This window comes from Phalaenopsis equestris, unplaced genomic scaffold (assembly GCF_001263595.1).
Source record: "Phalaenopsis equestris unplaced genomic scaffold, ASM126359v1 Scaffold209646, whole genome shotgun sequence".
In the NCBI taxonomy this organism is placed as follows: Eukaryota; Viridiplantae; Streptophyta; class Magnoliopsida; order Asparagales; family Orchidaceae; genus Phalaenopsis; species Phalaenopsis equestris.
This window is the reverse complement of record NW_018228798.1, coordinates 195,118-195,581: the sequence shown is the minus strand read 5'-3', so window position 1 is coordinate 195,581 and position 464 is coordinate 195,118. Positions and strand designations below refer to the sequence as shown.

The following is a 464-nucleotide window of genomic DNA, read 5'->3' as shown; positions in this document are numbered from 1 at the left end:
ATATATATATATATATAGTTATCTATTATCCTCATCATCGTTCTCGCTCTGCTGGGGTTCGCCTATGGCGATACCTGGTTTTTCTGATTCACTGCATTTTTGTCGAACTTTGTCGTCTTCGTCGCCAGTCTTGTCGCAGATGCTCTGTTTCGTCGTCCGATTCAATGGCTCTCTCGACAGGTTGTCGGGCTCGGGGCTTCTGTTCAGCGAGTTTCCTGATTCAGCGGCTCTCACTTGCTGCGGCTTTTGAGGGACGTCTCGGCGCGGGCTTCTGCGGTTCTTTGTTGTCCCGAGAAGTGGTGCTCGGGGGCGTCTCTTAGTTGCAACTAGTTGGTTCTTTTGTTGTGCCACTAGCTGGTTTTCTTTTCGTCTGCAGCTCACAGAGGGGCTTTCCTCTGCTAAATAGTGCTCGGATAGGTCGTTACTGCTGCCCTTGCGGGTGCCCAAGCCCCGGGTACAACAAA

General features: G+C 51.3%; 1 protein-coding gene across 4 annotated transcripts in view; it reads left to right on the top strand.

Moving 5' to 3' along the window:
- Positions 1–464, top strand: part of LOC110036680 — an 86,275-nt gene that overhangs the window by 71,082 nt on the left and 14,729 nt on the right. The window lies entirely within an intron of this gene.